Consider the following 11,830-nt stretch of genomic DNA (forward strand, 5'->3'; position numbering starts at 1 on the left):
ATATGTATGCCTTTCAGATTCGAGGAGTTCCCTCGATTTCTCCAGGATCCCATCATCAGAACTGGGTTCTGAGAAAAATGGAACCAATCTGTGTGCATATACCTACATTCAATCAAAAAAAAAAAATTTTCAAAATCGGTCCAGTAACGACGGAGCTATATCGAGGAACAAACATAAAAAATAAAAAAACATACAGACGACTTGATTAACCGTCCTTCTTGAGAGATATGAGGCGACGGTTAAAAAGTTATTCTTCGGTGACTATAAATCGTTTTTAAATTTTTGTACATTAATTTAAGGTAAAACCTTCTATTATCCAATAATAATATTACAGAATTATGAATGTAAATATGAAATAGGAAGAATTCTTATATAGAAATTGTGAGTTTAAATAAATACTGGATGTCTATACACTGTAGGTACACCCAGTATTAGTACCGCTTATCTACCCTCAATTAAATATTTTACCTAAATATAGGAATAAGACTAATGTAATATTACATGTATTTAATCAAAATTAATACATATCTGTTGTCTCTAAAATAATAAAAAAATTGAAAAATGTATGTATTTTCTAGTTTTGGTAGTCTTCGCAAATAATTACGAGTATTTGACAAAAAATCTGTCAGTGCCACAACAATGTAAACTGAATTTTTTGATGTAGATACCTGGCGAGAAAAATCTTGGCGAGCGACCCTCTGGCGCCACCCTCACCGTAACTAATGGCTCTCAAACTTTTGTTCATTCAACTATTTATTTATTACCATGGCAGTTCCGGAGATTCTAGAATTTCTAGATTGTATTTGACTAAACCCTATCGTGACCTGTTAAACAAAATGAATGTCATTTAAAGTACCTAAGTAAAAAGATCAAACCTAAAACACTATAATTCAATTTAAAACAAACCAGCGCCAATTAAAAGCAATTTACATATTAACTTCTGTTTTGTTAAAATATTTAAAATGGTTTTTGTTAGACAATATTACCTATGTCACAATATTTGTCAACGATAGAATGTTAATAGAGTCTCAAATCAATGCATTATATTCAGAAAGCCTCAAGAGATGATATCATATTTATTTGTCAGGTATTTTTTAAAGGTATATATTTGGATATCCCAAACTACTCAAAATGCTGCCGGTGCTGTATATCGAATTTAAAATGACCGCAGATTGAAACAGAACTTTGAGAACCATTGCAATATTAACAAAAAAAACTATTTGTAGTTTTTTAAGCCATAAATTTGTGGATCTTGTGGTAGGCATTAAGCGCGTAGTTAATTTTCAACCATCTTTCTTTAAAGGTATCATAATGAATCTCAAGTGAATGAAACTCAAGATCCTGTAATTTGACGGAATGTTACAATATTACTGGGTGTTTTATTCAACACATGTCAATTTCAAGTAATATTACTTATTTAATATAAATATGCATGATTATGATTAACTTACAATACAGTAAAAACTGAATACAACTCCCGTCACAGTACTCACACTAGTTAGTAGTAGGTAGGTAGGACGGTAGGTATACCTACATTAAAGTTCCTAAAAATTCAACCCTTTTCCGAAGTATGTTTGTTTATTGAGTAGGGAGCTAGGTATTTTTATAATTGGTTACCAGAATGAGATCTAAATAGTTTTTTTATCAAGAAATAAGTTAATTACTGAATCGAAGTTAGCGACGACGCTAGCGTGCAACCTCTCGGTTCTATTCTAGTCTTTTGGCATCAACGCAGCACTCGCGATACCCGTCCTTACGGCCTAACGTTACGGGCGGTTTTGCCGCGTCGTGTGGGTCCGTGCCGTGCATTTACACCCAACCGCAGTTGCTGCTGTACAAAATTTCGAACATCAAAAGATTAACAAAGGAAAAAGATTCACGGCAGGTGAATAAATTAATAGTTGAACTCATTTTCAACTTTCTTTTAATTTCAAAACATTAGCAATTGATATCATAGGTAGCCTTGTGCCTTGATGAAATAATAACAACTACCTAAGCATACCTATTGTACACATCCTACGTCATGAATTTCAGTAAATTAAATTCATTAAACAATAACCTACCGAACCAAATTAGTCCCGGCTGACTCTGTTCTCCCCCAGCGTACCTATAGTTTTTGATTTTATCTAAAGCAGACATGTAAAAAATAATAATTTGAACGAGTAAGTGGATATTACCTAGGGATATGATAGCCGGTTTCCTATAACGAATCTCGGAGCTTTGCTATCATTCCGTAAGTGGTATAAAGAGTTTGTATGAATTTAAAGTGTGTAGAGGGAAGTGGAGTCGGTAAGTAGGTGATTGGAAGTAATGAATGTACTAGTGTATCTAGTTGATGGCGCGAAGAGCCGCAGCACAGTACATGAGCCGAGCCGAGATCACGAGCAGGGAAAGCCATGATTAACGATCCGAACGGAAACGTTTCCGAATATTAATTTGTAGTGGAGGTCACCGACGCGGCCGCCTAGCTAGTGTGACATAGCCGCACCGAAAGGATTGGGACGCCACGGGCCACCCCACCCGATGGGGTGAAATGTGTGTGCCGAATTTATAGGTGTGAGAGATGGAACTTCAGGGTAGCTAAAGGGTGAGGTGGACTTCGGACCTCCCTTAGGGGGGTTGTAAACCCCCCAATTTGCCCTAGTCCGGCACCCCCGCCCGAGGCTCCCCGTCCGTTCCTGTCCAAGCGATAAGAGGGAAGAGGGGTGAGCGTCAAATGGACGTTTTACGCATAATTTAGAGCAGTAAATGGATTCGAACAGTCTCCACACAGCATACCTACCGTGGAGGCATTAACGTATAGTCTCCCTGGAAGACCGACGCCGCCGATTATGATGATATGTGCTTCGAAGATAAGCCTTTCACAGTAAATTACCACTTTAAATATAAGTACTACAAATAACTCGTTATCTCTGAGACTAGCTGTTCGCAGTAGACAATATACACGTTATTAAAGTATTTAATAAGTTTAGACATTTTTTTCAGTAGGCATCTAGGACACTGACAAAAATGTAGTACGGGTAGATGGTAATAATATGGTCAGTACCTACTTACTTAAATTTTGCATAATTTTATGGAAGAAATTACGTAACTTTAAAAAGTAAAACAAAGTAGCGACGATAAGAAAGGTGTGGATTTATGTCAGTTCATCTTGGAACTTTAGCAGCACTGCGCAAAACACATTTTTGACTGTGTTCGCGATTTGAGCCAGCTTTCCGGCCTATTTCTGTTGAATTCGTATTCTTGTAGCTAGGCCGCGTGTATTTTATTTCTCTAAGAAATAGACTCAAGTGGGTATGTTGTGTGTACCTACCTACTTTTGCATTAGAATGGCGTGGCAAGATTTAGTTTTAAATATGTACGTAGGTGGTTCCAAATCTACGAAAGGAACTAAAATGAAAGGAGAAGATCGCCTCGAAACCGTTTTTTATCAGATTTAACGTAATCCTCATTCTCCTCCCTGATATTAAACATTATTGCAAATATGTTTGCACAATTAGAGGTATAATCGTAAACTGTGTAAAATATAATATAATAAACTGTGTAAAGTAATACATTTATACATACACTAACGCCTGTTTCCCAGAGGGGTAGGCAGAGATCACGGATTTCCATTTGCTACGATCATGACAAACCATTCGCTTCATGCACTTTCATAACGTTCCTCATACATATGCTCGTCTTTTTGACCCTGAAGTAATAAAAAAAATGAATATCCAGGGAGGAAAATTAGGACTAGGTTTGTATAGAACAACGGTTGTCCCCCTTTTAAATATTGCAATGCTTACAAGTTACACCTTATCACATTGCCAAAAAGGTTTGTTTATTCTATTATTAAGAATAAATTAGATTTGTAGAAAGAAATGCGTGTTTATTTAAAACATGACTTTAATGACTGACATCTTTATGTTTTTATAAAGATACACCAAAGAGTACATTTGATAGATAACTACAAAGAGGTTTAACATACCGCCCACCAAAATACTTATTTTAATACATAGGCTAAACAGTAACTAAATAAATACATTAACATAATAGCAACGTTAGCAACTTATGCCACAAATCTCTTGCACAATAAGAAATAAAATATAACATTTCATATAATTGTTCAATATTGATTTCTAAAAACAAATACTTAACAATAACAATTCAAACGACCTGTTAAATAATAACAATGAATATCTACCTCACCGTGATATTGTAAAGTTAACTGCCCATCACGAGTACGTTCCATTTGATATTAGACACCGAATATCGTCTTTGTTTTTCACCTTAGCGCGAAATGGTCTAAGTCTTGATGTTGAGATCTCAGTAATTAAATTTTCTTTCATTCTTCCTATGTTTGAAATTGTATGTATGTCATCTGTTAAAATCCATCCTAATTGTGTGCGTTGAGCGACAAGATTACCTTGTCCTTTCTTAAAACCAAAATCAATTATTTTGCCTAAAACATCAACGCCGAGAAGAATATCAATACCACTTGGAATGTTGAAGGTGGGGTCAGCTAACTCAAAGCCATCCAGTTGAGGTAGTATGTCATAATTATTGATCTTCTTAGCTGGTAAGTTGCTATTGAATGACTTTATAACATAAGCGTTTACCTTCACAGTAAAATCATGTACATACCTCGACGAGATTTGTAAATCCACGTTGTCCTTTATGCAAAGGTTACCTTTGCTTACAGTAGGAACATCTTTACTATTTGTTCTTTTCTTTAACTTTAACAACTCGGCTACCCGAGCTGTGACAAATGAAGCTTCGGACCCTTGGTGAATCAGCGCTCTGCAGACCAGTGTTTGCCCACTCTCCGTCACTACATCAACGAGCGCTGTGGGCAATAGAATATCTTGTTCACGATCATCTGTACTAGATCTGACATTCGATTCCTTTAAATTCATGAACACCTTCTTGTTTCCATGTTTACGTTTCTTGTTTATTTGTTGTCTACCCTGATGTATCAATGAATTATGTCGCCCTTTACACAAATGACACGACTTATTTTGTTTACATCGCCTTACTGCATGATTTGTTCTAAGGCAGTTGAAACATAACTTGTTAATTTTTATAAAAGCATACCTTTTATCCACCGGCTGATCTGCAAATTGTTTACAGTTACAAATATGATGCTCTTCATTGCAAAACGCGCATAGAATGTCTCCGCTACTACCGCCAGATGTCACGTGAAATGTCTTGGGATTTGTTTGTTTGTAATTCTTGTTGACTGAGTCTACCATTTCCAAAGTTCTAAACCTATTTTCTAAGAACGCCTTCAATTGATCTAAAGTTGGAAAAACTGTTGACGCGTCTTCATTGACCAACATTTCCCAGCGCTTATGAGTTTCAGGATCTAATTTCGAAACAATGACATGTATGACAATAGGATCCCATTGGGTTGTCGGGAAGCCAAGATTCTTAAGTGCATTTAGGCATTCCACAGATGTATCTAAGAGAAGTTTTAGAGCGGTAGCTGACTCTAGACTGATCGCCTTTTGGCCAAAAAACTTCTTGAAGTGACAGTTTGCTATGTACCTCTTGTTATCAAAACGCTTCTTTAGAGTAGTCCAAGCTCGTGTGTAGTTGTCACTAGTAATAGGAAATTGGCGTAATAGTACTTCAGCTTCACCCTGCACACTAACCTTTAGGTAATGCATACGATGTACATCATCTAGTGAGTTATTTTTATGTATTAACGTAGTAAATAAATCGTGGAAGGATTGCCACTCCGTGTACTCACCGCTAAATGGCGGGATAGTTATTCGTGGTAATTTAATATCATTGCTTGACGATGCCTGTACATTGCCTGAGCTAGTTTCAGTAATTCTGTTCTCTCTTGTTTCTTCATTAAACTTTAGCAAAACTGTCATTAACTCGCCTTTGTACATGTAGTAACGTTCTTCAAACTTTCCATATATGTCTTCGGTAAAATAGGATACCTTGGTTTTGTCTTCCTTTGAAACGGCCGTAACTAGCTTTTGATGTATGGTTTTAAACTCCTTATAATTATTTTCCAACGTTTCCAGTCGCCCCTGTACATAACCAAAAGTAATTCGTTCCTTGGGCGACCTTTTAAAATTTGCGTGTGCCTTTTCTGTTGTTTCTAAGCTGTCTTGTTGAAGAGTAATAAGACTGATAAGTTTCTCGGCCGTCGACATGATCAATGTGAATTTTGAAAATTGTATCTAAATTACGTAAATATACTTAACGTGCACTATGTCACCACTTTATTGTTCATTTATTTTAACTATCCGGTTCGAAGGACCATGTTTATTCTATTATTAAGAATAAATTAGATTTGTAGAAAGAAATGCGTGTTTATTTAAAACATGACTTTAATGACTGACATCTTTATGTTTTTATAAAGATACACCAAAGAGTACATTTGATAGATAACTACAAAGAGGTTTAACAAGGTTAAAGGAGAGCCAATTAACGATATTTGCCCCTAATTAAAAAAACTCCATGTTAGTAAATCATGCAATGTGTACATTCAGTATTTTATTTCCTGCGGGTAGGTACAACCAATGGTATCGATACAAACTCGAGCGACGCGATTGTTTCTGTTCGTAACAAAGGTATGTTACGATAGTTAGACTGTCTGTACATAATTTAGGGTAGATCCACAAATGTTACTTACTATTTATTGTTTTATATTCCCGTTTATTACACATATAAAACTGGATATCAAATAGTTCAAACACAAAATAATTTCGAGCCCAGCAACCGGTAGATAGGTCAGCTTCGCACTCCCAAAGGGTGTAACTAAGATGATTTCGCTACTAAGATACGCCCTTTATTAGGAGTCCTTTTTCAGAGACGTCAGAGTTAGATATTGTTATTGTTAATATGGTGTAGCTACATTAGTGCACGATGGAGCAACATTTAGCCGGATACTTAATTGAAAAATTGATATCCATGCCAATATTATAAATGGGAAAGTGTGTACTGTGTCTGTTTGTTTGTCCGTCTTTCACGGCAAAACAGAGCGACGATTGACGTGATTTTTTAGGTGGAGATAGTTGAAGGGATGGAGAGTGACATAGGCTACTTTTTGTCTCTTTCTAGCGCGAGCGAAGCCGTGGGCAAACGCTAGTACCTACATATATAATGTACATCTGGTGGTATGGCGCAACCTTTTTTAGCAACATTAAGTAGTACTGTACTGTACTGTGACTACACCAGCCAGCAGTTACTGCTGCAAGGACGCAGAGGCGCTGGTCCTAACAGAGAGGGAGGGACGGGAGGCTCCTCGAGCTTGCTCAAATGCACGTACCGGTAGGTTTATTCCACCACCCACACTAAATAATCGGAGTATTTTTGATAATATTATTTATTGGTGTGTATTTAAAAATCATACACTCCACGATGAAGGGTGGATTCGTACAATCTAAACTTTAATAGCATGATGTTACGATAGATTCATGAATTAAAAGGTATGTCAGTATATGTTTAGCATAATGTGGGTAGGTGGTTAGAATTAGAAGCTGCGTCAATCGACAAGGTAAGCCAGTGCAGTAGTAAAGTCAAATTGTCATCGCGTGAGTGCTCGTGAACCAAGTTGTCGACCAGTCCAGCGTAACATGACCTAAACATGCATCAAGTGAGCGCTTCAGAGGTACCCGTTTACACTGGTTAACTGCATAGCGTAAACGTATTGTTTAGAGTTTTGTATTCTAAGTACTTAGATTTGCCATGTTCGTAAGTCGATTAAGACGCGATTGTTGGTCGTAGTACTCGTTAGTCGTAGCTTTGCTTTGTAATCGATAGTGCAGCAATGATAAGATTTGACATGGATATATAACTTAGATACGCCATTAATACTTTTAGATAATAAGTAACTAGAAAAATAATTAGAGTAGGTCTCCGACACCAAAAGTGGGTATGATTATTATATCTATTGATTGTTAGATAGTTTAGATACCTCATCCTCCTTGCGTTATCCCGACATTTGCCACGAATCATGGGAACCCAGGGTCCGCTTTGAAAACTTATCCCAAGATTTGGCGTAGGCACTAGCTTTTACGAAAGCGACTGCCATCTGACCTTCCATCCCGAAGGGTAACTAGGCCTTATTGGGATTAGCCCGGTTTCCTCACGATGTTTTCCTTCACCGGAAAGCGACTGACAAATATCAAACGACATTTCGCACGTAACGCCGTGGCTTGCGTGGGCGACGGTCGCGCGATGGTCGCGCGACGGCGATGCGACGCATACGAAATCAAACCTTATCGATATGGAAGTATGAGACGCGACGGCGACGGTCGCGCGATCGTCGCCCACGCAAGACACGGCGTAAGTTCGAAAGACTCATTGGTACGAGCCGGAGTTCAAACCCGCGACCTCCGGATTGAAAGTCACATGCTCTTATCGCTAGGCCACCAGCCCTTCTTTATTAGGTACGTACCTTATATTAGGTGATTAAAAATAAATGGCTTATTGCATTTATTTTTTTTAGATTACGTTATATTATTCATTTCCAATATTTTTATGTTATGAAAAAAATGTGTCGCCCCTCTAATTTTAAACCATGGGTCCAAAAATATAATATGAATACCTACTCCTACCTAATCGTGAAATGACATATTCGTTTTTTTTTTCAAAGCATAGCGGTCACGCCTTAATTAACTACTTACTTATTGTTTGTTATTATTTAATGTTTTTAAAATTTAAGTTTCATGACGCATTGAATTTATCTATAACATGTTTTGAAACGTTGTACAGACAACTAACAAATTTTATATAGAACACATTGCTGGGAGCTATACGTATAAATTGGTAGGTGGGTCGTTTCAATGAAGTCAATCTACTTCTTTATATATTACTCGAAAAAATGTGCATAATATTGATAATGTTATTATCATTCTTATTAATATACAAAATCCTTGTATTCACAAAACAAAAATTTAAAGGAATGGCAAAGTATTCTGAAATATGCATTTTACAAAAAGCGTTCTGATGAATCGAGATCTTGCACCTTATTTGAAGTCGGCTAAATTATCTTTTAATCTCAGAGCTAAATCACATATTACTGCTTACACATTCAAAAACTACCTCCCTAACATTTCCAAATATAACAACGCTAACAAGTCTAAGTCATATACCTAAGTAAATACCTAAGTATAAGACTATAACAACTAAATTCTAACTTGTATAGGTCCGTTTAGACCTTTACATGTAGGTTTTCAATGTAGGTACCTACTCGTCACGATCTCAAATCATAATGAATGTAAGGTAGCCTGAGAAGAGAACACCACCCGCATTATGTGTTATTCTCTGAAGGTCGTTAAAATATTTACGGTAAATAAACAAGACACGACCAGGACTTTTTAGATGGTTCATAAGTAAAATAGGACAATAAATCACGAAAACGTTTTGAGAACTGATATTATAACTAACGTATAGTAATAGGTAACAATTTTCATATACATACCTAGTTGGTACCTCTACAATAAACTAGACGCTTTCTGTTGTTCGTTTGGCTTGCACTGCCATCTATCGAGCGTAGGTGGAAACTAAATACATACTTCTTAATTATGCCATATCTAAGCTATGACCAACGTAAACTGGACTAAATACATGATTAACACCATAAATTTAGAATGGCAACTAGATATTTTTAAATTATAATACCACCAACCACCAAACCCCTCCTCATTAAATAAGTTAACGCGCAGATAAGTGGCGCCATCTTTTTGTTAAGCTTGAAAGTAAATTTATATTATTACTTATGCCGTATAATTTAACACATACATAAATCTATGACATCTACACGGTGTTACACGAGAAAACCGAATAATTTCAATCACGAATTTTTGAGCCAAAAGAAAAAAAAATATAGCTACCTATAATAATATAGTTATAGTTACCTATGTATAAGTGCGAGCAAACCATGAAAAAAACATTTTTTTTGGACTACCTACTTTTAGTTTTTTAGGGGTGCATTTTCACATAAGTAAAAGTTATTTATATAAAACTGGCACTTAAATGAGCTTTAACACTTATTTTTCTAGAAGTCGAAGTTTTCAAGGGGCTTACTTTTCACTTTTTGACATCTATCAATGAGGATAGTGAGACTATGCTCCATAATAGCACAGATAGTGGCATCAACCTTTTAAACGGAAAAAGCCTTTTTGCTACAACATAAGAATAAATGTTTTTAGAATTGGTTATAACTCTGAAACTAGGCGAAATTCAAAAAAGTTTATATGAAATTTTAGTTTCAGAATGTGATCAAGTTAAAATTATTCGGTTTCCTCACGTTACCGTGTTTAATATTTATTTTTATTTCCGTATTAAAACATGTTGCTTTTATTAATCTAATAGATAATTTTACAATGAAATGAGCTACTTGCTACTTTCTTTCAATGATTTTTCTTTTTTTTTCTATTTATTGGGGTAAACAATAAACAAGCAGCCACTACAAGATGTGCTTGGTAATTCCTTAATCTTATCGACCGGTCTGGCGCAGTCGGAAGTGACCCTGCCTGCTATGCCGCGGTCCCGGGTTCGAATCCCGGTAAGGGCATTTATTTGTGTGATGAGCACAGATATTTGTTCCTGAGTCATGTATGTTTTCTACGAATATAAGTATTTATATATTATATATATCGTTGTCTGAGTACCCACAACACAAGCCTTCTTGAGCTTACCGTGGGCCTCAGTCAATCTGTGTAAGAATGTCCTATAATATTTATTTATTTATTTATTTTATTTATACTTTTAAACGTGCAATTCTTGCATATTTATTTTTTAATATCTGGGCAACCGAGCTTCGCTCGGTTCTGTTTCGTATCCTTGACATGTGTCGCCATCTAGTTCAAAAATGAATAGTACCTACATCGAGCGAAAGAATTCTCAGCCTTAACAACACAACTACTCCACACGAGATGGCGCGCATTTCGCCACAAAAACTCAAATACTGTATTTTTCTATTCGTTTTAGCCTTGACCTGTGTCGCCATCTAGTGTTTGCAATAAATAGTACTTACATCGACCGAAAGAATTCTGTCTTAACAGTACAACTACTGCACACGAGATGGCGCGCGAAGAAAAACGCATGAAAACTCGAAAATTCGCGTTTTCCGGGACCTAAGGATAAGTTAGACCGATTTTTCACCCCCAAAAACCCCCACATAATAAATTTCTGCGAAATCGTTAGAGCGGTTTCCGAGATCGTCAGTGTAAATAAATATATATATAAATAAATAAATAAATAAATAAATAAATAAATATACAAGAATTGCTCGTTTAAAAGTATAAGATATAGGTATACCGAGGATCTCGGAAACCGCTCTAACGATTTCGCTGAAATTTGTTATGTGGGGGTTTTCGGGGGCGAAATATCGATCTAGCGTAGCCTTAGGTCCTGGAAAACGCGAATTTTCGAGTTTTCGTGAGTTTTTCTTTCGCGTTAGTAAACATAAAATATGGTCGTTAATTTCGCCGCGCGCGCATCGATTCCGCTTAGCTCAGTCGTACGAGGTCGGTTTAATGTACGCAGATAGATCGTAGGTGTCAGGATTTCGAATCCCAGTCAGAAATTAAGTTTTTGTTTTTTGTCTTTTTTTGTTTTTGTATTTATAAGAGTTTTTTTTATCTAAAGACGTGATATATTAAAATAGAACCGAGCGAAGCTCGGTCACCCAGACACCGCTAACCGCTAATTAGTTTAATAAGTACCTAACTTACATTCAGAGCAAAAACTACATTCACTCACGAGATGATGAAAATAAACGGGAGTATTTATTTTAAGCGCTAGCTAGACCTCAGTTTTTAGTATTTAAGTTTTTAGAGAGAATTTGTGCATCATAACAATTATGTATGTAGGTATTAAC

This window comes from Leguminivora glycinivorella, chromosome Z (genome assembly GCF_023078275.1).
Source record: "Leguminivora glycinivorella isolate SPB_JAAS2020 chromosome Z, LegGlyc_1.1, whole genome shotgun sequence".
Classification (NCBI taxonomy): Eukaryota; Metazoa; Arthropoda; class Insecta; order Lepidoptera; family Tortricidae; genus Leguminivora; species Leguminivora glycinivorella.